Source organism: Chrysemys picta, chromosome 5 (assembly GCF_011386835.1).
Source record: "Chrysemys picta bellii isolate R12L10 chromosome 5, ASM1138683v2, whole genome shotgun sequence".
NCBI classification, from domain to species: domain Eukaryota; kingdom Metazoa; phylum Chordata; order Testudines; family Emydidae; genus Chrysemys; species Chrysemys picta.
The window spans coordinates 67,931,255-67,956,666 of record NC_088795.1 but is presented as its reverse complement, the minus strand read 5'-3'; the positions used below and the strand labels follow the sequence as shown (position 1 = coordinate 67,956,666).

Below are 25,412 nucleotides of genomic sequence, written 5' to 3'. Positions count from 1 at the left end.
GCCACGTGATCAAAGTGCTACACAGTGTTTGAGCTCAAGTATCAGGGGATAGCCGTGTTAGTCTGTATCTACAAAAACAACAAGGAATCTGGTGGCACCTTAAAGACTAACAGATTTATTTGGACATAAGCTTTCGTGGGTAAAAATCTCACTTCTTCAGATGCGTAGAGTGAAAGCTAGAGGGTTATGAGTCGGGTGGAGGCTCAAAACATTTATATAAGCTTCTTGCAACATCCAAACCTTAGGACCTTTTAAAAGTTACCTCTCTGTACTGATGACATCCTCCTTGTGTTAGTGTGCAATAATGCATTTATACAGGTGGCAAATAACCATTTTAGTTCAACTGATGAGCTCATTTGCATTGATCTTAGTTGACAGAGTAAAGTTACTTCAGCTGAAATCCTTGATTGCTTTAACAAATCAGTCCCAGAAAACTTTGAAAAAAGAAACCAGATGATAGCATCATATGTCTTCTGCGGCTGAACAATAACTTTAGTTCAGAAACTTCTGAATATATATATATATATATATATATATATATATATAGCACTGGCTTGTAATGATAGTTTGAGGTGTTTGCTTTACTAGCAAAATCTGTGTCCTTTGAAAGGATGAACAGTATCTCTAGATGAGTAATGTACATCTGTGCTGCACTATATCAATATGCCCTTTTCATAAGTACAGTGTTGCGAGAACGTGTGTGAAATAGAAGCAGGTGCTAAATACTGTCTTTTGGATGGTGATTTTCTTCAGTTTTTTTCTGAGTTCTCTGTGGATGACATTTTAGTTTAAGATAGGCATATTAGCTGGCTAATTTACTACAGAAACTGATACATTAAATCTCTGCTATATTGATTATATTACTTAGAGTTGAGTTTGTAAGAGGCTGGCAGTGTTTACCTGAAACACCCTGTGCTGATAACAAGTATTGATCCTGATGGGAAAGGGTTTAGTTGGTTCTACTGACTGAGGGAGGCAGGTGCTTTAGGATCTCACTTAGGTTTATGGGAAGTGTGAGTGGCTTTATGGAGGAGAGGATTGAGGATGGGCTAAGCAGTTCAGAGAGCAAACCCTAGGTGCAGCCACACCTGGAGAGAAAGTTTGAGTGGATCCTTATATTCTTACTGTTGCTTTAAAAAATAAAATTAAAAATAAACCCAAACCCCAGGAAAGAGCTGAAGTTGGACTTTTTCAACTGTGTAGACGAGGTGTGTAGAACAGATTGGGAAAGACATCTGGTGAACCAAACCTTCATCTTACCATCTAAGGCAATTCAGATTCTGATCTGATTTCTGCAGTTTTGGTCCATCTCAACTATCATTGAAGACCTGCTCCTTTATCATTAAAACAAGACACTGAGTGACTGAGCTGGGCTATCAGTCAGTGGTTTGTGTACATATGATTTTAAAAAATTGTCACAACTGACCCACACCACAGCAATAGCAGAAACTTGAGACAAGTTCATTTCAGCACTGAAATACATACAGTACGTACTAGCAGATCAAATGAAACACATGTTGAGTAAAACGTGATTATCAGAATATGCAGTAAAAAGACTGTTAACAGTTAACACAACACGTTTGTAAAATACATAAGCTTTGTTCCTATTTTTGTATATTTTTTTAAAGGAGTAGATGGTCATCAAAGACCTGAACTCCCATGAAAACCTATTACGTATTTGATGTAAATGTGAGCATAGGAGGTGTTCTCTTACACTAACATTTAATTTAATCATAAAATAAAACCTTACAGATATGAATAAGAAAGCTGAGCTGCTATTCAATAAATCCTCCTTTTAAAATACAGGTAAGTGTAGCTTAAATACAAACTGATATGGTGAAATCCTAGCCCCATTGAAATCCATAATAAAGTCCCCTCGACTTCCTTTGTAGACAGGACTACATCCGAAGCTTGTAAATATCCAGAGATGACTTTGGGGAGAGAAATTAACTGATTTGAGTTTAAAGATGTAGGTCTTCCTCATTGTTTTCTGGAAAGGTTTCTGAGTCAGGAGAGCACAGTTCAGTTCCATTCTTGAAGGTCACTGACTTGCTGTATGACCTTGAAAATCAATTACTTAACATCTCTGTACCCATCTGCAAAGCTATGTTGCTTTCACAGTAACAGATTTCATGGATCACAATTCACCATTTGTGATAAAACAAACCATAAAATCTAAGGGCTAGATTCTGAATTTAGGCATGCTCTGAGCGAGGCTTTGTAAAAAGCATAGCTCCAAATCATAATTCCTTACCCATGTCATCCTTGCTCCTGTCAGTGGTGATAATTTACTGCTTGTTTACACGAGCCTTTTGTTATTACTCAGCAAACACTGGCTCAGCTAGTCTGTCCACTCAGTGAGGGAAGAGGCTGTGGAACTAACCCTTTGCCCCTCTTCATCCACAGCCTGCCCACCTGCTCTGAGGAGGAAGTAGCTGGATTTGTAACCCCACTCACTTTAGGTAGCTCATTTACGAGTGAAAGGTTCTTCCTCTCTCTTCTTCCCTGTGCTGGTACAGAGTCCAAACCACACTCCATCTCTAAGGGGAAGGGGGAAGTGAAACTTAAACGTTGTGCTAGTATTCTTATTTGATTAGGGTTACCATTCATCCGGATTCCCCTGGACATGTCCGGCTTTTTGAGTTTAAAAATAGCGTCCGGGGGGAATTTGTAAATGTCTGGATTTCTCTCCCTCCCCCCCTCCCCGCAGAGCACGCCATGGCTGACAGGGCAGCCAGCCGGATCGAGCCACTCACACGCTGCATGAGGGAGGATAGAGTAACTGAGAGGGAAACACATCTTTTTGTTTCATGATTTTATGCTGTTTAATTTTGTTCAGTGCTTAGATACTGTATTCATAGGGGGCCCTATACAAAAAGCTAAGGTAAGAGAGAGGGAGCTCAGCCCTGTCTAAATTTTTGTGGGTCTTTTTTTCTTTCCCCTCCTTCCTCTGATGATCTCACTGACCGTGACTTCAGGAGAGATTAAATCATTGGGAAGTGGGAGAGAGGAACAAACTTTGAGAATTTAAGAGAACAGTGACCCTCCTCTCTCAATCAACTTGAGAAAATGTTTGTTAGTTCTTATATTTTTCAGTTATATACCAGAACACTCATAGCACACTTACAAAGTACTGATGCTGACTACTGAGCTATGGAATTTAATATTGCCAAGAGAAAGCTACTGTTTTGCTCTTTTGGGAAAAACACACACTTTTTCCTCTGGTGCAAGTGAATTGCAGCCCAGCATAACTATACAATAGAGAGACTACTTAGTCACCTTTGCAAAGCTTTTTGAAATCTATGGATGTCAAGCACTTTTTGTTTTGTTCTTGTTTTTGTCTTGTATGTTAATGGTATTCTTCCAACTAATGGAGGTATTTCAAATAGATATGAAGTAAAAATTCATATCCTCGATTAATAAAAAGAGCACCTTATTACGATTCCTGTTAAAGAAGAATAAGATCTGATTCCTTCCGTAACCAATGTTATTGAACATCCACTATAACAGTACTTAATTCTGCACCACTTAGTTACATTAGTAATCTTTACACAGTTGCATCTGAGGAAGTGAGGTTTTTACCCACGAAAGCTTATGCCCAAATAAATCTGTTAGTCTTTAAGGTGCCACCGGACTCCTTGTTGTTACAGTTGAGTAGTTGCTACATTTGTGAAAAAGGATTGCAGGGCTGGATCTTTAGTTAATTATATCTTATAAAAATGGACATAGGGATTAATATTAATAGGGATTTTCAATATTCTATCCACTATCTCAGTATCCAAGTGCTGATGGTTACTGTTAGTGATAACCTAAACATATCTATAATATTATCACATTTATTTGCTTCTCTTCAGTTTGTAAACAATTAAACTAAGCCTAACTTAATAAAATGTGCCCAACTACTCTTTTTGAAAAGACTTTAGTATAGTATTATATTCAGTTATAAGTGCTTCTGCACAATAGTTTTTTGAGGGGACACTCTAGCATACATCTCAACCTGCTCAATCAAGCTAAAGGCCTGGCAATGCATCCATACTCAGAGAGAATTTGTAGTTAGGTAGAGGTTAGTTAACGTACTTAGACCTGTTACTCTAGCGCAGACAAGCCTAGAGTAAAGGATATGCCATGTTGATTTGTGGGATGAATATAAAGGGAAGAATTACAATCTCTAGTTAGAGAGCTGGAGCTGAGCGAAGAGACTGGTTAGGATTTCTGCTTCCTCTCCTTTTCCAGAACTGAATGAACTGAGTCACAATTTAGGTTTTGGCTGCAGGAAACTGCACTATACCTCGGACTTTGGCTGGAAGAAGCCCTGTTGTATCATTTTGCTCCTTAAAGGAGCAGGACATTAATTACATTTACTTGTTTTTCAAGAAAGCACACTACCGAGGTGTTTACATTTTATCTAAATGTGCAGAATCTTCTCCTGAAACCCCTGTCACTGGTGTGTTTATAAAAGAAACTGAAGCTTAGAGATTTAGCACCATATTCTAATACCCTTACTTCTTGCCTTGAGTTGGATCGTATCCTCAAATAGACCCACTGTGTGCAGTGTGGGTAAGGGTATCAGAATCTGGATCTATGTGACTAGCCCAAGATCACACAGCCAGTCCGTTAGAGATAGAAATAGAACCCAGATCTTAGCCTTCTCCTCTATCTTAGTCACTGAACCGTGGGTTGGCTATGTTAAATAATACTTTGTATCAGTTTCTTACAATGTTACATGTTTAAGTTCTTCTTCGAGTGATTGCTCATGTGTATTCCACGGTAGGTGTGCATGCTCTCCACGTGCACCGGTGCTGGAAATTTTTCCCTTAGCAGTACCCGTACTGGGGGAGCACTGCTGCGACCCCTGGAGTGGCGCCTTTATATCACGCCATAAAGGGGGCTGCATGCTCTCCCCACCCTCAGTTCGTTCTTGCCGCCAGTAAAGGTAGTCAGAACTTTTGCTCCAGCATTGCTGCAGCGTCTTCCTTAGTAGTATGATCTTCGACCATTACTAGTTTCTACAGTTAGTAGCCTGGCTCAAAGCGTGCCCCGAGCCCCAGGCTTCAAGTCATGCGATTGCTGTCGCAATTCCATGCCCAAAAGCGATCCGCACTCTGAGTGTCTTCGCTGTCTGGGCAAGGCTCACATAAGTGAGCGCTGCAAAATCTGTAAGTCCTTCAAGCCTCGGACTAAGCGCGAACGTGAGATCTGACTCCGGGCCCTGCTTATGGAGTCGGCACTGGCCCTAGCACCAGTGCGCCGAACCGACCCAGCACCGGGCACCGCGTCTTTGGTGCGGAGCGACGTCTCATCCACCAGTCGGCACCTCTCCCCTGTTAAGAAGTAAGGCAAGATCCAGCAGCGCCGAGATAAGGACAGAGGTGAGGCCGGACCCGAGTTGGGCAGCCCACGATCCCCCTCAGGACCCAGACCTCCAACTCATGTGGAATGGAGTAGTCCGGCCCCATCAGCGCATGCCTCCCCGACAATGCGGATTCCGTCGACACCAGAGGCAGCTCAGGCAGTGCGAGACATCCTCGTCCTGCCGGTACCGAGCGGGCCGCCTGAGTCGGGCCCCCGGTCCCATGGGAAGCTGCCACTGGGTGCCCACCAGCCATCACCGGCCAGGTCGGAGGTAGAGGTCTCTGCTCGATCCGCAGGGCCTTCCTGAAGCCTGCGACAGACCTCCACTCCATTGTCGGGGTCACTTGGGAGCAAGTTGCCAGAGTCGTCCTCGGCCCACAGGAGCCACAGACGCCAAGACAGGAAGCGTTGACTCCCCTCATCCAGCCGAAGCGATAACGGGTCTCGACACCATTGGCACTGCCAACCATACCACGGTGCGCGCCATGCTCGTAGCGTATCCGGACAGTCACAGTCACCGAGGCGTCGTAGCCGCGGCCATCAATGGGACACCAGAGATAGCACCTCCTACATATACATTTCATCGTCGTTGAGGTCTAAATCCCGGGGCCGGACTCGACGTGGACGGGACTGGTCGAGCCGCTCATACGGTACTGTGTGCTCCTCGGCCACCTCTGCCTCAGCGCCCAGCCGTCCTTCCCCGGGCCACACCATCCCCCAGGAACATGTAACCCTGGTAGGACTCCAGATGACTCAGGGGCGCCATGGCAAGGACAGTGGTGCCAGTGGGCACCATGGCCCCAGGTGCCCGCACCGCCAGAGCCCCGCTCTGTGGCTGGGGCATTCCAAGCCCACTCGGTGTCCCCACCTCGGCACTGAGACCAGTCCTTGGGGTCCGTGCCACTGGTACCGCACCCGGACTAGGACACGGAGTGCGACATACTGGCACCGACCAATGTCCTAGGGGCCGTCCCGGTCATTGCGTCGGCACCGGATGAGTCCATAGCGGCACCGCCCCCTCCTTCTCAGGAGGACTTCAAGGCGCACCAGGAGCTCCTTCAGCTGGTAGCCACCAACCTCCAGCTGCAGGGAGATGGAGGAGCCGTCGGACAACTTGTTAATGTCCTTTCCTCTTCGGCACCGGGCTGTGTGGCATTATCGCTTCACCAAGGGGTAGCCAACATTTCCATTGGCCTATGGCAAACCCCGTCCTCTCTGCCGCCCATTTCCAAAAAGGCAGAATGGAAATACTTTGCCCCAACAAAGGGGCATGAGTACCTTTACACTCATCCTACCCCGAACTCATTGGTGGTGGAGTCCGTCAACCACCATGAACGACACGGCCAGCCCGCACCAACCCCCAAGGACAAGGAGGCCAGGAGACTGGACACTTTTGGGGAAAAAAGTTTATTCGTCTGCCAGTTTCCAGCTCAGGGTGGCGAACCATCAAGCACTCCTGAGCAGGTATGACTTTAATTTGTGGGGCTCCTTGCCAAAATTTGAGCCTTCCCTCCAAGAGCAGGACAGGAAGGAGTTCAGGGCTCTAGTTGACGAGGGTGCGGCGGCAGCGAAAGCAGCTCTCCAGGCCGCCTTGGATGCAGCTGACACGGCAGCTCGTTCAATGGCCACGGCTATCTCCATGCGACGGGTGTCGTGGCTTTCCCTGTCGGGGCTGTCAGTTGAATCCCAGTCCTTAATGCAAGACCTGCCATTTGACGGCAAGGCGTTATTTGCGGACCAGACAGACACTCGTCTGCATGGGATGAAGGATTCCCGCACAACCCTGCAGACACTTGATCTTTATCTCCCACTGGCCAAGGACAAGCCCAGACCATAGACCTTGGTTCCCCCTCCACGGGGCAGATATGAGCCCCCGTCCAAGAGGCCTAGGGACCAGAGGCGCAGATCACAGCGTCAATCCTGCTCGGCCCCACGCCCCAGACCCTCGAAGGGCAAGAGGCGTTTTTGACTGTTCTGTAACTGGCGTTCTTTGAAATGTGTTGCTTAGGTGTATTCCACATCCCGCCCTCCTTCCCCTCTGTCGGAGTTGTCTGGCAAGAAGGAACTGAGAGTGTGGTGAGCGCGCAGCCCCCTTTATGGCGTGATATAGAGGCGCCACTCCAGGGGTCGGAGCGGTGCTCCCCCACTATGGGTACTGCTAAGGGAAAAACTTCCGGCACCAGTGCACGTGGCGAGCACGCACACCTACTGTGGAATACACCTGAGCAACACATCTCGAAGAATGCCAGTTACGGAACAGGTAACTGTCCTTTAGTAGAAGATGGTCTGCTTCACCTCTTTTGACCTCTAGATATTTCTTGTCATGTCTCAAATTCAAGAACTGTACAGCTCTGCCTTTCTTTCAGTTGATTATTAATTTAAATGCTAGTCAAATATATTCAGAGTTCATGGAAATAAAACATCAAAGGATGTTGATGAGTAATTTATCACCTTAATTTAAGTGTGAAATACAAAAACAAGAGGTACAGCTTGCTTAACAGAGAATTGCAAATACTGACAAAGCTGTTTTAGAGGAGTAAAATGCTAGGCTTTTTCGTTTAGTTTGGACTGTCAAGTGTGACACGGGTTTAGTGATTTCATTTGTCCAATTACATTTTGCTAGATAATGACGGGCAAATACTGTTGCTTTCACCAAGACTGAATAAACAGATAAAACTAGTCTGTAAGCATGACAACAGTCTGCCCATTGAAACCTGAGTAAATTTGAAATCACTTTACTGAGGACCTAAATGAAGGACAAACAAAGCACAAAAACAGTGTGACTATTCCAATGAGTAAATCACAGCATGATTGGCTCCAAGTGGCCCAAGTTGTCTTTCATATATATGCGAACCTGATGGACTTTATTGGCTATTGCAAATGTAGCATGTATTGGAGGCCAATACTTAACCTGAAGAAGTGGTTGAAGGCCAATAGTATCAATCACATGAGAATCCAGGAAGATGAAACAGATGTTAACCATCACACAATAAGTAATATAACATGAACAAAAATGTTGGGCCTTTAGCGTATTCCTTTCACCAATGTGTAGCTTCAAACCAAATAACAGCAAAACACCTGGCATTTTATTTTGCTATGTATGAGAGAAGCCCTATACATTTTATTTTGTTTTAATTTTGAAGGCACTAAATATAACTCATCATAGTGAAACAAAGATGGGTTTCCCCTGAAATAGACTGATATTGGCCCCTACACACAGACCAACAGTGATGGAAGCATATATCTCTGCCAGAATAAAGCTTTCTGGTGATTAGTAAGACATTGGAAAGATAGGACAAGGCATGTGTCCAGGAGGGAGCAAACTTCATGTATGGGGAATACAAGAGCAAAAGCTCTTACCCATCGTTTTAAAATGAGTTCTGCCAAGAAGGTAGGTGAGGTTAGAGTGCAGACACCCACCTCAATAAGACATATAAAGAAAGGTTCAAATATTGCCATCCTAAAATCATCCTCTACATTACAGGCAGAGTGTGCAATGGTTACAAGGCGAGCGTAATATTGTCACTGCTGCTCAAGCCAGTAAATGTGCAGGCTGCTATATTCTCTACAAGTTGCAAGCAGCAGAGGAACCCTGCTGAGGCCATGCTAAAATGAAATTACAGTAGTCAAACTTGTGGTTATAAGTGTGTTGTGAGATAAGGGCACAAACTGTGCAAACTGCTCAGCTGGAAGAAACCTTTCCATAATATTTCTGACATAAGACTGGCATTGGAATTGCATGGTCAAAAAACCCACAAAGGTGCTTAACTAAAGAGTAAAAAACAGGTTCCCACTGCATATGGAATTCCTTTTCCTACCATCTGCAAATTCAGTTTGGTTAATACAAGCCTGATCCTGCAAACCTTAAGTCCTGAAGCATTCTCATTGATTTCAATAGGAGTAATTGCTTGAGTAATGGCTGTAGGGTGACCACAGGTCCCGATTTTATAAAGACAGTCCTGATTTTGGGGTCTTTTTCTTATATAGACTCCTATTACCCCCCCCCATCCCGATTTTTCACACTTGCTGTCTGGTCACCCTAAATGGCTGCCAGTGTGAATAATGGTTGCAGAAGTGAACCCTGAATTTGTAATGCCCTTAGTAGCCTAGAAAGTAGCAATAATACTCTCTATGGCCAGACTAAGGCAGAATTGCTGAACCCATACACAATAATATTTGTACATGCAAGTCTGAGTTTACATCAGTCTCCTGCAGTGATGCACATTCTCCATCCTCATTTGTGCGTTCTTAATACAGTACAGTGAAAAGTTGTGTTTTGGGTTTTTTTAGTTTAGAACAGTATAATGTTTTCATCTGCCTCTCGGTACCTATTGGTCTTCTACTGATACACTCTCTTGTTTCTGTTTCCACTTGAAATACAGACCAGTTTTTCTTGTGTAACAAATATTGTTTTTCTGGGGTATTTCATTTGATTACTTTAATTTTTTTTTTCATGTGACGATCAGACACCACTGAGAGGAGTGTCAGTATAAAACTCTGACAGAGAGCTTTTAGCTTCTATTCCAGAGTTTAGGATCCTTTTTATATTAATTAAAAATACAGCCACATAAGAGAAAATTGGAAGCTTTTCTGTACAAAACCACACTACTCCAGATTATGTTTCCAGGTTGATTAAAAGTGTAGCTTTATGCACAGTGCACTGTAGTAATGCAGTCTTGAAGTGACTAAGCAATGGATTATGGTAACAAGATATGAACAGGAAAGACATTGTCACAATCTGCTATTCAGACAAAGGTGAAAATGCCTTCCTAAACTCTGCTCTGTGATCATGCAGCAGGAGATCCAGCAATACCCTCAGGTTGTGAAGTTGAGTTGAAAATGGCATGCACAAACCCACAACATATGGGCTAGATATAATCCACTCATAAATTTCTAGTTGCTTCCCCTAACCTGCCAGTATCACCTCAGTCTTCTCTAGATTGATTTTCTGCCATCTAGATCTCATCTATGTCTAAGTCTCCAATTCCCTTTCCTAATCTATTGTGATGTACAGACTGGGTGGTGTAAAATAGAGATACAGAACTGGCTCAGTGTCCCAGGCTTAGTTTGTCCTCAGTCAAACAAACTAGTTAGTTTCTCAGCTTGCAGATATTTTCCAGTTAAAGATTCTACAGTAATTTATTGGAAGATTTCTCTCTGAAGGATTCACTGTTCATTTGCCTATTGTCTATGACCATCAGATGCCTTGAGAGTAGGGTAGTTTCTATAACCAGAAGCATATGTTCATTTGGCAGAGAATGTGTATGGAAAAAGTGTTCCTCTGCATATATGAATGAGCCTGTGTTGGTCCTGAGCAATCCCTGCTTCATGCTAAGAAAACAATTTGATTTCAGTAGAAACACTTTTTTCCTTGGGAAAAGATGTTGGTCCTTAAGTGCATACCAGTAACTGGAAATAAATCTTTTATTTTACAAACTAAGCATGATTAATAAATATTGGCCATAACAATGGTTGGTAGACTAAGTGGTGATAGAAAGGGTAGGGAATAGAGAATGCAGAACTCCTGCTACAAGTCTGCTGCTTTACAAGTAGCAACATGAAATAAATTAGTCTAGATATAGGCCTAACCTTCAGATTGGTGAATGACCTTGACTTCCATTGACTTTGAGAGTTGAGGGTAGTCGACACTTTGCAAGATTGGGCTCTAGTCTGGCAGTAGATGACATAAGTGTTGTAGTTTAAATCTGTCATAGTTATGCTTTCTATTTATTACTAAATGGCACACTTTGTGCTTTTCATTACTCTTGTTCCTGTGTGTCTGCAGGCTCAGAAGAACAACACTGCGTGTGGTTCATAATCTGCTCCTATTCAGAGGCTTCCTTCGTAAGCTTAGGGTCTAAGGATATTTTTTAACTAACCGTTTCAATTTAAGAAAAAATCGATAGGGCTGTGGTGTGGTTGGGAAGAGGAGTATGGTATTTCATAAAAAGTCTCACCAAGCAACCAGAAATTCTGAGCCTTTTTACAGAGGCATTACTGAGGAACCCTTTGTTTTCTTATATTTTTTTGTTTGAGAAGTGAAAAAAGACATGATTACAAATGCACCATCTTTATGTAATCTATGATTAAAGGTCACTTGACCAAAACTAATGATCAGTGACTGGTTATTAATCATAACTTTGAAATGTCAGTGTTTTCAGTGTTACTGAGTTCACCTATATTCGCTGTGGCCAAAATACAATATGCATTGTTACAGAGATGAGTACATTTTCCAAATGTTCCTGGATTTGACACTTACATTAACTTTAATGAAGTAGTGTGGTTATGTTCTTGCACAACTCAAAATATTTTGGGAAGACGGGAACCTTTTGGGATTGGTTGACTGACAGTAGGCTGTGGCTATGAGATGACTGACTATGACTCTGTAAGGCAGTAGTAAGAAAATGTGGGAAACTGGTGTTGCAAAAAATCCAATTTTAATTGGAGCCTATTGGAAATGCTGATTTCAAGCATAGATAAATTTCAATGAAGTGCAAATGAGACTTATCCAGTAATTCCCATTAACGTCTCTGCATCTCACCCTGTCTCATCCTGGCAGAGATCAAGGTTCCATTGTATATTCTCTATTCCCTCAACTGGTGAGTACAGAGAATCAGCATTTCTTTTTTTAAAGGAAAAAATGAACCAGATAGAGAAATCCTTATGTTAGATACCAGCTGGGGATAATGGAGGGGCCTCATTCAGGTTCTAACTGACTCCATGTAATAGGTACCAAAAGACAGAGGGGGAACCCATTCACCAGCTTGACCACAATGATTCATTGAGATCTTGGGTAAATATTCCTTCCATGGATAACGGCTGAGTTTCAGTCATGACAGTCAACATGTCTGTTGTTGTTTTCATAAATAAACTAGGAAGAACATGATTAGCCAGAGGGAAAATCAACTTCTGTTCTGGGTGAAGCAAAGTTTCCTATTGCTGATTTGCACTGCCCATCAAGGGGGAGGTGAACACCAAGATTTACATGACAAAGTTGGGTTAGACAGAGTGGAACCTGCACCCAGAAATACCCTTACTCAGAAGTCAATTTGATGGGCTGGTGATTGACCTCTTTGCACCTGTAAACAGCAAAAAGTGCCCCATGGGCTCTTCTTGAGTCAGGACCCAAGATGGGAGATAGTGAATGACACCTTGCTCATCTAGGCAATGTTCTCCTATATGCTGGCAACATTCTCCATTGCTTCCCAGAGCCATACAAAAGATAAGAAGAAGAGAGCAGCAATGATACTGTTTGCATTTCTGGCTGAAGAGTCTCTCAGGCTTCATTAACCTAGCATTGGAACTTCAGATGTTTCTATTTCATAAAGGACCCTGCTGTTGCTTCTAGTTTGTTTTAAAATGAAATAAAACAGCTCTCTTCCTTTTTATCCTCTGAAAAGCTGTTCTTGAAAGTCAAGGATTTTGTTTGTTTTAAAAAGGACTTCAGTAGAGTAAGGAGCCAGAATGAAGTAGTTGGATATCAGGATTTAGTGTTTCACAACCTCATATTTTACAAAAAATCTATCTTGGTGGCTGTGGAGCTATTATATTGAACATCTTTTATGAATCACCTTTCATGTTTTTCCCCTAGAATGACCGCTTTAAAATTGAAACTATCTCTAAGTTTAAAAAAATGACATGCAAATGTCTCAAAAGAATGTGTACATTTTTGATACCTGAAAATTTGTTTATATTTTTCACATATTTTCTTTCATATTAAACAGACATTGAATTTATCAAGTTGCTTTGTAGGGGCACTGCATGTGGATTGAGTCACATATGACTTAACATTGTAATGGTGCCTGAGGGTTACAAGCCTTTTGTTGCTGTTTGATGTTCTAGAATCATGCCCTCAATAGAACAAATTTAATGGAAGATATAATTGCAAAAAATGCAATCTTACGATGATGGATCACTTTTTCCCCCCCCCTGTCTAAAATCATGATTTAGATTATTTGAACAGGGAACAAATTCAAATGTTAAATCAAATTAGCAAGAGCCAGGCTAATGTGAAAATGACTTTGACTGCTAGGAAGTCAGTGAAAGGTTTTTTTCCTGACTGAGGAATATGGCATTAGACAAATGGAGCATAAGTATTTCTGTATTTTTGCGTTGATGGTAGCTAAAAATCCTATTTCCGGATTATAGACTCATCTGGAAATCACTGGGTGTCCAGAGTTGGAAAGAACAGTCAACCCAATTGACCTATGACCTATATCAAGATGCAGGGTCCAATCTTGCATTAAAGTCAATGAGAGTTGAAGGTGCTTTGCAAACCAAGGAGGCACTCAGTACCTCCTAGTATTGTGTCCTGGATTCTTTCAAGGACAAGTCTTCCACAATGAATTTCAACTTTGTGGACACTGGTGGGAAAGACACAGGCCGATTTAGTTGTCCTGTATCAAATTTTCTAAGCAGTCTCTGTGGAATATATTTATTTTCACCTATGATCAATATAATCTTATATCCTAATGCCAAAATAGAAGTTACTGTAGTCAGCATCTGCAGGGATGTACAGAAGAGGCTATATGGCCCAAGGAGTTTCCCTCTGCCTTCTGTTACCCCTGTACAGAGGCTGGTCAAAATCCCACAGTCTCTACTCCTTTCTCTCTACTCATATCTTTACTAGCTGTCTGAAAGGGAATGGGATCTGATGGGGTCAGGGTCTAGGTATGGTCCCACTCCCATCCACAGCAGCTAGTGGACCTGGCCTGGCTCAGAGAGGAGAGCATGCTGCATCTCTCCAAGGTTGTTGAAGATACCACTCTGGCATAGGCACCACAGGAGGAATTTTGGCTAACATTCCTGCTGGGTGGGGTGGGGGTTCCAGCCACAATTCATCGGTTCCAACCATAATTCATCTCCTTTGCACCATCCTTTAGCAGAGGTTCAGCATCCAGGGCAGAATATTATGGCAACTAAATTCAAAAATAAAGTAATGCATGTAGGTTACTGGAGACTTTCTCCCCCCTTGTCCTCCCTCTGCCCCCCATTTTCAATATACTATACTCTGTATACTTAAGGTGTTTCGTAGGTTAGTGTGTGTGTGCGCACATACAAATTATATATGACAGTGGGGATTTTTTTCACATTCCTGGAGGTGATTAGTTTAAAAAAAAAAATCAGTTCCATTTTTCTTCCAATACGTAGTCAATAAAGAGTCATTCTTACTGCAAAGTATCAGAGGGGTAGCTGTGTTAGTCTGGATCTGTAAAAAGCAACAAAGAGTCCTGTGGCACCTTATAGACTAACAGATGTATTGGAGCATAAGCTTTCGTGGGTGAATACCCACTTCGTCAGACGCGATGATGAAGTGGGTATTCACCCACGAAAGCTTATGCTCCGATACATCTGTTAGTCTATAAGGTGCCACAGGACTCTTTGTCGCTTCTTACTGCAAAGCTACAAACCTGGCTATGCATACGGTAAAGAACTGTTCAAAATGAATATTCATATTATTCAGTATAGTAAACCAGAATAAGCACACCCTTAAATTAGTGTTGAGTGTAGAAATAACATCATAATCCCATCTCAACAAACAAAGATGGTGGTAATAAACTTTGTTGTCCTTCCACTCAACATTATATAAAACTTAAAAACTGCAAACTGAACAAAAAATGGCAGAAACTGTTTAAAATTTGTCAATATGAAACTGTATTATACTGTACTAAAGATTTCTGCAATTTAAATTATTTTTTCATTGTACGGGTTACATTTTCAAAAATTTGTACCTACAGTGTTTTAGTTCCAGTTTTTGCATAGATAGAATGCAGAATCTGGGTGAGCAGATGGCATTTGTGCATGTAAATATGGTAGTTTAGATGCTCTGATTCGGTCTAATGTAACTGTAAATGATTTAAGAAGGAGTTTGAACCTTCTTTTAGTTTGGCCTGATATGTGCAGTTGGTATGGCAAAGAAATATCTCGTGATGAATAGGTAACTGTAAATCTCTCTATGGGAACTGAAAGAATGATATCCTTTTTCTAAAATAAGTTTGTAAGCAACCTTACTCTGCTGGAGTTTCAACCCTGCTCTGAACACCACAAATACACATGCTCAGTATATAAAGTCCAAACTTATCCCTGGCCTGGGGTCTGGTTTTATTGGCAATTGAAATAATACAATATAAACTTTCTCTCCAAGCTTGGCTATTGCAGAGGTCATCTCCATCTCAGACCCAGTTATTTGTTCTCCAGACAGATGTTCAACTTCTCTATGACCTTATTGGAGAATTCTACGTCTGCCAGTTAGTATAAAACAGAATTAATTGCAGCACGCATTCATGTAGGGCTCATGTACTTGACAACACAAACACTCAACTAAGCCCCTTGCAAAAGGATGCAGGATACTAGTGCCTACCTTCCTGCTTTCTTCTAATAGGACTCAATCCAGCAGTCCTTCCATATGTAGAATTCCTATCAATTAAAGTCGGAGTTACACATTGATCAGGGTTGAGCTTCGATATGTACCATATTCAAATATAGGATAACTTTATGAAAAGTGTTGCCCACTGGTTTGTATTACCATGATGTGTAGTATAGACCAGATTTTCAAAACTTCTCTTCTACCTTGCCTAGTGAAAACCATGTTTTTAAATTTAGTCTTGATTTCCCTTTTTGTGCCCTTCTGGTTGCTGTTGCTTACAAAAGAAGCAGTAAGAAATTAGATAAAGAAATGTTTTTCTCCAGGAATCTTTACCATTTTTAAAAACTTTTTTTAATCTGTGGCTTTGATTTTTATGGTAGTATTGAAACCAGCTATTGGATTTCAGAGCAAAAAGACTGAGTTACTATGGCTACACAGCAGCCTGAAAGCTTAAAAGGACAAAAGGATAAATGAATACAGTACTGGTTGCTTAGCCATTCCCTGAATGGCTTATAATAACTTCAGAATTTTAGTCTTTGACTGAGACAAAGTTAAAAAAAAAAAGGTTTTAGTTCTTTAAGCACTTATTTTCCATTTTCAGTTCAAACCATTGCTTTTGGAATTTTATTCAGTTAATATTTTGATTTGAATATATTGCGGCATTAAAGTGAAGTCACTTGTTACTGTTAAAATAAGCACAATGCTAAAATTAACACTTGACGATATCTAGGAAATGGGTAATACTATAATTAATTTGCAATTGAAAATGTAATACCCCTCCAAATTATTTAGGGAGTAGTTACAGATTGTTAGAGATACTTAATTACAGGTTTCAATGCATTTTCATAACCCTTTGTATATTTTTTGGTTGAAACATTTGACTAAAATACGCATGTAAATATGTGGTTATGAAACCATTTTACAAATTAAGTACTAAAAGTTAACAGACAAATATCCTTATCAACTTAAGAGCATATTTTGAAAGTATGTATACAGAAACTAGCTCAATTTTAAAATATTAAGGATATGGAGTAGTATGAATATAAACCTTTATCGTATCTGTTTTTATACCTTATTTATGCTGAGTTACAGGATCAGATTTCTTACTTTGATCCAGCACCCTTTTGCCACTCTGGAAGCCTGCGGATTTCTTCCACTGGTGATCGCCAGAGACAGGGTTGAGGGAAGGGAGGAGGTAATAAATACATGGAGCATGGTGTGGGGTGGGAGGAGGTCTGGGTAGAGTACTACTGTGCTCCAGCTATTCTCAGCTCATGTATCAGCCCTGAAAAACCATAACAGCTGGTGTATTTTAAAGTAGCCCTCAGGCTGCTCCAGACTATTTTTGGGGCTGGTATAGAACTGGACTCAGAGTAGAGGAACCTACAACTAGCTCCTTCTCAATCACTCACCTCATCTGTTCCCAACAGATATTGGGTGTATCTGAGAATCTGGCACATATTCTCATTATTCATTATTTTGAGTTTACCAGAGCAATTCTTCTCTGACTCATAATGTGTGCAACACCTTGAAGGTCCTCCGATATCATGGTGGTGAATGTCATATTCAGCACTTAGGTCAATATATTCAAAATTAAGCAATTTTAGGTGCTCACCTTGAGACACCTTTTGAATGATTTTTTTTTTATGGAAGTACTCAGCACTTACCATTGACTTAAGAAGGCATTGAACATGCCCAATGCTTCTGAGAGTCAGGCCAAGGTTTCTAAAGTTAGACTGCCAGAAATTCGGGGCAGTCAGAATTACTGGCTGGTGCTGGAAATTTTGGCTGACATAAACAGAACAAAGTCAGTGGGGTTGCATGGATTATACATCCGTGCACAACTTTGGCTCACTATATTCAAAAAATAAAATCTCACCAATATATTGTATATATTGTGAATTTTCCTCTAGACCAATAATGGGCAGGAATGTGAATATGAAGGCAGAGTACTGGGACGGTCTGTACTCAGTTTAAATAGTGCTGTATTAGGAAATAATTATAGGTTTTAATTCTGGACCTTGCAATTTACAGCTTAACTGACTTTTTATTATATATAACTCTTTGTTTTGCCAAATGTATGTTACTAGATGTATAGTTAATATTTTGAGTGGTTTAATGAAGTGAAATATACCAATAGAACTGCAGTTGTTTATAAAAATAACCCAGCTAATCCAGCTTTACAGGATTTATATATGATTCTCTCATAATGCTCTTCTAAAATGAAACAATTAAAAAAAAAACCAGCTAAACCTTAACAACTAGAACTTCAATTTTCCATACTGTTGTTGAGGCTTTATGGAATGCAGTGTTGCATACTAGACTTTGTTTAAAACAACAACAAAAAACTACTATAGAAACGAGACTACTTGAAATTCTGAAGTGGATCAGTCAGGAGGAAAGTGCTTCAGCGGAAGACAGGGAACTGCATGATATTTAGTGTTGCCATGGGAGATAGCTTTACAAGAACATTTGCAGAGCAGATGGACTGAGGCTAAATAAAACAGATACAGGTATTGAACAAGAACTATGTAATTTTCTGTGAAAGAACAGGAAAACATGATCACTAAGCAATGCAACAAAATTCAATGAATAGTACTGTGCACATTTTGGGTGGAGATGTCAGTAGATTAATTTTGAATGGTGACACTTTGCTATAAAGTTCTTTGTCTGCTTTTAACTTCAGTAATTTTCATAATATTTTTAATTTAATAATTTGAGGTAAAACTACTGTATTTTGCTGGCCAGGAAGAGGAAACAGCCAACTAATTATTTGATTCTCAAAAAGTCAGTGATCTTCAGAGTTCATCCTATTTTTTTTCTTCAATTTACGTGGGAAAATAAGTGTCCCTGATTACTCTATCTGTAAACTATCTTTCCTGTAGCTCTTAAGGCTGCAGATTTATACATCTACTGAAAGGAATGGAAAATCTTGTTTGTTTAACTCATTCTTTGTTGCTAAAAGCTCTTCTGTGGCATTACAAATACATTTTATTGAGCAAAAAAGCTAATCATTTTGAAAATTAGTTATCCCTTAAGACTACTTCAGTAGAAACTTAACCAACTCATAATGTGTGTGTCTGTCTCTCTCTCTTTCTGTGTGTGTGTGTGTGTGTGTGTGTGTGTGTGTGTGTGTGTGTGTGTGTGTGTATTTCTGTGTTGAGTACACTACGTTCAGTGGTTGGGATCTCTGGAGGTAATGTCTGCAGAAGGTTTTAATGTTCTACTTTCTCCTTTGGGAAATAAATATTTGGAACATTAACATTGTGTTTTTGTAGTCGTATGTTTGTGAAAAATTTGAATACTTAAGTGTAAACATGTCAATTCTTTTCAGAAATTGATCCCTTTTTGAAGATGTGTAAATTCTACTGGCAAAAGAATAGTTTTTAATCTAAAAGATTTATTTATATTGTGTCTTTTGTTGGGTCTGTCTCCATGCCTCTCTTCTCATTAAGATATTCAAAAATTACTATATAAACATTTTCCATGGGCCTATTCCAAGGAATATCTTCTGTATGGTAGCCCAGATCTTCAGTTAATTTAAACTGACGTAACTCCACTGATGTCCATGGAGCTATGCCAATTTACACCAGCTGGGGATCTGGCCTGATTCCTTCTAATAACAGCATACTGAAGATGGATTGATTTAATATATGGGCCCATGAGCAACAAGTTGATTTCCAGAGTGAAGGATAGTTTTCAAGGAAATTTAACATATTTAAGCAAACATAAACATTTGAAATCTTATAAATTTCCACAATGAAGGAATATGTATTTATAGAAACATTATTTATAGGTCTAACAAAAGTGCCAAAAATTTATACACCTATTTTCTACCTTTTTAATGTAAGTACCAAGAATAGGATCATCTAAAGGTAAGCTTGATGTAAGAATAACTGGGTGATAGTCAGGTTAGATGGTCTCTTCTGGCCTTTAAACCTATAGGTGAAGCCGTGGCCTCATTGAAGTTCTTGACAAAACCTATTTGACATGATTGGGATTTTACCCTGTGAATCTATAAATTTGTCTTTCGTACCTGAACTCCTGTATGTCTTATATACCACTTAGACTATCCAAATTACAAGGAGATGGATTGATACAATTTTCTAAACACACAAAGAGAGGTGATTTCAGAGTGGTTAATTTAACCTCCTTTCACTTTTATCTTCTCCTGAGCATGGACCGATTTCACAGAACACTTAAAAGAAAACACACAGATTTTCCTCAATTTAAAAATGGACTTTTCTACAGTCTTGATTGCTAGTATAATTAATATTTATTTAATGGGGAATGTGTGTGTGTGTGTGTGCGCGCACACATATATGCTGCTTTTCATGTGAAAATAGGTTTTCTGAGACACCAAATACCATTTTTGTATATAGCTACATATATTTAGACTTGTTTTAATGTTCTTTTGTTTCAAGTCTCTATTTTTGTCCCTGTGTAGACATGCAGTTTTAACTGATGCAATATATGAGACAACAGGATGTATGAGGCATAATAAAAATACAGCCCATCGTTTGTTGTCTAACACATTAAATATATAGTTGCTTTGTTGTAGTCAGATCATTGATCGGGCATTTGATATTTCAGAATATTTGAGTTCCAGCTTTAGATACACCGTAAGTGGAGTTCGTGTGATTCTGAGTATCTTTTTCATATGTGGTACTCATCTGATAATAGAGCGGAACATTTCCATTGTTGTTGCATACAGCGCAAAGGTTAATGAATATTAGCTCAAATATCCAGTGTATTAAGGCAATTGTTAAGTAACTTGCTCTTCTACACTAGTGATGCTATTACTATTGTCATTAGCCTTTTTTTATTGCTTTCAACTTACTTTTCCTCAGACTGCAGCCAGCCTCTGAATGAGTGTGTGGGTGGGGTGGCGGTTACAAAGAGCCTTTCCCCATCAATATCATCAACATAGAGACAATAATGGTTCAGGTCTCATGCTCCCATGAGTTCAAGGATGGCTCTTTGGATAGTGCTGCAAACCACACCAAAAAGATCAACCAGAGAGATGTTTCTATCCCTTCAAGCTGTAGAATGTTCAGTGCTTATTTATGCATGCTCCATGACTCCCAGACCCATGGGCATTGATGATCTGCACCATCCCCAACATAGGCCAATACTCTAAAGGCATCATCAACCTTAACATGCTTTGAAGGACAATTCACAGAAAGTGTGTGAGTTGCAGGTGTGCATGTTTTTTGTTATCATACATTAATTGATTTCTGTTGTTTTCAGGAAATGTACCCAGGAAGGATCTTGAAGGGACACACACAGTTCTGCCTAGCAACAATTTGCTAAGAGATTGCTTTATTTGTAAATTCCTCTTTGTCATAATTTAATAGGAAAATGTATTCTCACAAGTAGAGAGTTTATTTACCTTAGGAACATCTGCATTTTTACTGTATGTAAAGGAAACACTAATACATCATTTTCTCCACACTTTTACTATTTCTATATTGCTGAGTTGTAGTGGGTGGTGACCAGTTTTGTTCTTCTCTATTAAGGCTCTATGCTGACAGTGCATTTTGTCCACCAGTTTTGTACATCTCATGACGTGCTAAACTGTAGTTACTCATTATACAGTGAAATAAGCTTATATTTAAAAAATGAATTTAGTGCTTGCAAAAGGTGATAAACACCAGATTTTATTTTCCAAACTTATTAATGCACCAAAAAGTTTTGTAATAGAGACTAGCAATGCCACTTCCAGTGTGCCTTAGTTCTCTTTTGGAGTGACTGCCTCTCTCCTGTGGCAGCCAATAAAAATATTGTCAGTGGTACAACTGGCTGAATCTGGCCTGCAGAATGATTCCATCTGGCCCTTGAGTCCTCCGCTCCCCCAGCAGCAGTTGCCTGGAACAGAGCATTGCAGTGAGTGAAATGCTGCCCAGTCCAAATGTGGAGAAAAAAATGTCTTCCGCCTAACATGACCTTGTACGTATGGTGTGTGTGAGGACACCATTTGTAGCATTCTCCATGCATGCACCATGGAAGAGGCCATGTTGTAGAGATGGTCTTCCTCCGGCATATGCAGCACAACGTTTTGCTACGGCAGCAGAGTATGAAGGTAGCTGGTGAGCATTGTCAATCTGCAGAACCATCTCTCAGCTATCCGGTTAGGGTAATCCTTATTAACAGGGAAAAGCCCTAACGAGCCCTGAACTCCGTTCTTCCTTCAATCCCCACACGTAGATCCTAGTCTCCTGTAGCACTCAGTCTGAGGGAGAGGATGGAGTGGTTTCTCTCAAGTGCAAGGGAGGAAGTAACTGTAATGGCTTCTGGTAAGAAGAGAGGTTGATGCAGAGAAGAATAGAGCATTCCAAAGTAAGTTGGAAGATGGTTACTTGTTCATTGAAAGTAGTGCACAAGCATAATGCCTTATGTGCTTTTAAGGTGGGTTTTATTTTTTATATGGCTGAATCCTAACTTTAATAAAAATCTGATCCTAGAATTTGGAAGTGTACTTTTGTATGTGACCCTGAGGTGCTCCAAAGCTAGCATCCAGCCCACAGCATTGAAGAGGTTGGACTACCAGTAATGATATTTGTGGTGACTTTCTTTGAACTGGAATGAAACCGACTGATTTCATATAAAAACAACAAGGAGTCTGGTGGCACCTTAAAGACTAACAGATTTATTTGGGCATAAGCTTTCGTGAGTAAAAACCTCACTTCTTCGGATGCATAGAGTGAAAGTGCATCCGAAGAAGTGAGGTTTTTATTCACGAAAGCTTATGCCCAAATAAATCTGTTAGTCTTTAAGGTGCCACCAGACTCCTTGTTGTTTTTGTAGATACAGACTAACACGGCTACCCCCTGATACTTGATTTCATATAGACCACAAAACAAACATTGGTAGGAAGCACTTCACCAATATGAATTTTGTCCTGATAACACTTCCGTGAAGGAAGGATTAGTAGCCCTATTTTATAGATAGATTGGTTTGCCCATGGTCACATGGTCTGTGGGAAAGCTGGCAATTGAACCCAGATTGTCTTAATCTCAGTTCAGTGCTTTAACTACAAAACAAACCTAAAATGTAGAGATGAAAGGCTCCATATCCTGTTAGCAATCTCCTGATTTGACCAGATCTTATATCATCAAATATGCATAAACTCATATCTTGGGGGGAAATAATAAACTGTCTCTCTATTATTTATACATTATCAAAAGCTAGCTGTCCAGTAAACATTATCTACTTACTAGCCTACAACAATCATGTAAATATCTTTAATATATTGAGACTTTCCTGGTGTCTCCATTTATATCATACTTCCCCTTCAATATAGCATTACGTTTTAAATTGCTGACTTACTAGCTAGACAAATTGATTTCTTAACATATGATGGTTTCCATGACAATGTTAGCATTTAACATTTTAAAATAATTAGGATTACTGCAGGATCTGAGGTATTCCCGGTACTAAATACTTTCAAATAGAAAATACCACTGTACCTGGTATCTGTAATTTATTGGACAAACTGATGACTTAGATAAAAATAAAACCTCTATCCTGAACTTGCAAAGACTGGTCAATTCCCCAAATCAGACCTTTATGGAGGTTCAAAGAAATTTGTTTATGCTTTGTGTTTTTATATTTTTTCTGGTAGCACTTCCTGGTTTTATCTAGTGTGACAGACCCAGACCAGTGGGGTACAGGAGTCTGGTCGAGGGCAAATATACTGGTCACTGGATGAGTAGTTTTCTGTTCCCTGAGTGACCAGAGCAGGGGCTGCACTAGAGTAATCAGGAACCTGCTAGAACCAGTTAAGGCAGGCAGGCTAATTAGGACACCAGGAGCCAATTAAGAAGAAGCTGCTAGAATCAATTAAGACAGGCTAATCAGGGCACCTGGGTTTTAAAAGGAACTCACTTCAGTTTGTGATGTGAGTGTGAGGAGCTGGGAGCAAGAGGTGCAAGGAGCTGAGAGTGAGAGGGTGTGCTGCTGGAGGACTGAAGAGCACAAGTGTTATCAGACACCAGGAGGAAGGTCCTGTGGTGAGAATAAGGAAGGTGTTTGGAGGAGGCCATGGGGAAGTAGCCCAGGGAGTTGTAGCTGTCATGCAGCTGTTACAGGAGGCACTATAGACAGCTGCAGTCCACAGGGCCCTGGGCTGGAACCCAGAGTAGAGGGCGGGCCTGGGTTCCCCCCACACCTCCCAATTGACCTGGACTGTGGGTTCTCCCAGAGGGGAAGGTCTCTGGGCTGTTCCCCAACCCACATGGTGAATCTCTGAGGCAAGAAAATCTGCCAATCAGGGCCGGCTCCAGGCAGCAGCCTGGCAAGCAGGTGCTTGGGGGGGCCGCTCCGGAGAGGGGCGGCACATCCAGGTATTCGGCGGCAATTCGGCGGACGGTCCCTCACTCCCGCTGGGAGCAAAGGACCTCCCGCCGAATTGCCATCACAATCGCGGCTTTTTTTTTTCTTTCTTTTGTTGTTGTTGTTGTTGGCTGCTTGGGGCGGCCAAAACCCTGGAGCCAGCCCTGCTGCCAATAAGCGCAGGACCCACCAAGATAGAGGAGGAACTTTGTCACACTAGGCAGTGCTGAAATGATCCCAGAGACAGTTTTCATGGTATTTCCACACTCCTGGCACAAAAACACAAATTGATAGAAATTTCATTATCAACTTTTTTTATATTTTGAAACCTCAGTTTTGTATGCAGTGAAACTTCATAGTGAGCCACACAAATTGTTTGTCATGTCTGCACTGTATTAATATTCACATAGCACTGACTAAATGCCCAAAGACTTGTTCCTTGTCACCCAAGATTAAGTGTAAAACTTTGCCTCCATCTAATGCCATCTCCTTTTTGGTTGTGCCAAAATTGTGGTTAGGAACTTACAGGTTGTCCCAGGACACTTCATGCAGGCTTTCACAATTAATTGGGAAGAGGAGAAGGGGAGGGTATTTGCCTTATGACCACTGCTTGATATTTAAATATGTCAAGTTTTTAATATTGCTTGGTGAATTTACTTAATGCAAATGGCATACGTAGAGCTCCAACAACATACTACTAGGCTAAAAAAAGAAATAGGGTTGAAGTTAGAATCAGCTTGCCTATTCCAACTCACCTACCATCTGTTATATTATAATTGCATTTCTCTGAGGGCAACAAATTAAGGAAAAATATTGTTGGAAATAATAAAAATGCCGAGTTGACTAGAATAGACAAAGGGATGCCATCAGAAAAATCTATATGACATGAGGCAAAACACATGGAACCCATATTGTGCAAAATGTCATATTTATGGCATATTAGACAACAAATACCCGGCAGTTGCAATGTCTGGAGTACTGGAAATTAGTCTCTGTCTAATTTTTAAATGGGGTGACCATGTTTGAGGGTAAGCAGAAAGGGTTTGAAGAAAAAGTCAGATAGTGGGACCCCATATTGTCAAGTCCTTTATTGCTAGATAGATTTTAGTTCGGGCTGTCAAGCAATTAAAGAAATTATTCGAGATTAATTGTGTGATTAATTGCAGTTAAACAATAATAGAATACCATTTATTTAAATATTTTTGGATTTGTTTTTTAATTTTCAAATATATTGATTTCAGTTGCAACAGAGAATACAAAGTGTGCATTGTTTTGTTCTGAGTGCAGTTATAGAACACAAATCTACATTTGTAAGTTGCACTTTAACGACAAAGAGGTTGCACTACAGTACTTTTATGAG

The 25,412-nt window shown here is 40.6% G+C and overlaps 1 protein-coding gene across 8 annotated transcripts in view; it reads left to right on the top strand.

Moving 5' to 3' along the window:
* Nucleotides 1-25,412, top strand: part of MARCHF1 (membrane associated ring-CH-type finger 1) — a 462,831-nt gene that overhangs the window by 128,020 nt on the left and 309,399 nt on the right. The window contains exon 1 of one of the 8 annotated variants that reach the window (XM_065596504.1): nucleotides 18,080-18,231. The exons of the other annotated variants lie outside the window; for them this stretch is intronic. The gene's annotated coding sequence lies outside the window, so the exon portion shown is untranslated. Of the gene's footprint in view, nucleotides 1-18,079; nucleotides 18,232-25,412 lie in introns of those variants that run through there. 8 annotated transcript variants of the gene reach the window in all.